Here is a 1,338-nt window from a genome sequence, read left to right as displayed (position 1 = left end):
GGTCACGGCCGTCGCCTCCCCCGCGCCCCGGAAGCAGAGCCCGCCATCCGCGCGACGCCCCGCCCACCTCGGACTCCCGGAACCGAAACCCGGATGTGCCACTCGACGACTTCCGGTTCCAGTCCCCGGCCGGGAGGCGGGGCACGCATGCGCGGGGGCTCGCTTCTGTGGGGAGGCGCGCGGTACCGACCGAACCGAGGGGTGACGGGCGATGCCACCCTGACCGCCTGGGCGACCCAGACAGGGCCTGGGCGTCCTCAATGCCAAGATGCCCTCAATGCGCTCCCGAGGATCTGCCCGTGCGAGTAGGACCCGCGAGTCCTGCAGAGCGGCTTGCTCACCTTGGCGTGCGCCCTGGTCGCTTCTGCACAACCCTGCGCACCCATGCAGTCGTGTACAGCGTGTGCGTCGTGGTGTGGACACGGCAGTGTGCATTTGCAGACCGCTGCCACTAATTTCGGCGCCTGGTGCCTGGTCCCCTCCTGAGAGAGGTGCAGCCCCGGTACAGGCCCGGCCACACCCTCAGCTCCTGGGGGCCGAATGACAAAATAAACGAAGGCAGCAGATCCATAAAGGTGGAGGTGGCTGTCACAAGCATGTAGGTGAACTCTGTATTAATGGGGCATGTGCACAGGTCAGGTCACGTGTGCTTGTGTTCTGGGTGGGCAACTACTGTGCATGCATTTTTTGCATGTCCACAGGCACCTCTGCTCCCTGCTCCGAGGCACCTCCAGTTCTCCCAGGCACACTAGTGGGAGCACCCAGGCTCTTGAACGGGGCAGGCACAACTCAGCTGATTGCAGGCCTGGCCACCTGCTGGACCAGGCAGCTGCATTTTCCCAGCACTCCTCGTTGGCGTCCTGGCACACACATACCCCTGGGCTGCTACCACTCCTTGGGGTCCCCTCACCCCAACCCTCTCCCAAGCGTCTTTCAGTCGCTGAGCGGAACAGCTCACCCAGCAGTGTGTGGTGGTTGGTGAGCGAGGGTCAAGGTGCCTTCTCTGCAGAAGCAGGTGCCTGTCTGAGGAAGTATGGAGAAGCGCCCGGCAGGCGAGTGGTGATCCACTCAGTGAGGTAGGCAGGGCAGCAGTGTTTGGGAGGGACTGATCCCGCTCTCGGCCTGATCCAGGTGAGCAGGAGCCTCAGGAGCAGGGCAGATTCTGCTCCCCACCGCAAAGGACCAGGCAGGTGCGCAGAGACACCTGTCCGCGGAGCAGTGCCCAGGTGCTCGCGGACACCCCTGCCCTGGCAGGTGCCCTCTGCATGCAGAGCCGCGCGCCGCCGACACACCTCTGAGCTCCCGGAGCGCGCCTGGCGCAGAGGTTTTTTTCCCTGT

This window comes from Tupaia chinensis, unplaced genomic scaffold (assembly GCF_000334495.1).
Source record: "Tupaia chinensis unplaced genomic scaffold, TupChi_1.0 Scaffold144472_1, whole genome shotgun sequence".
Taxonomy (NCBI): domain Eukaryota; kingdom Metazoa; phylum Chordata; class Mammalia; order Scandentia; family Tupaiidae; genus Tupaia; species Tupaia belangeri.
Note: the sequence above shows the minus strand (reverse complement) of the source record.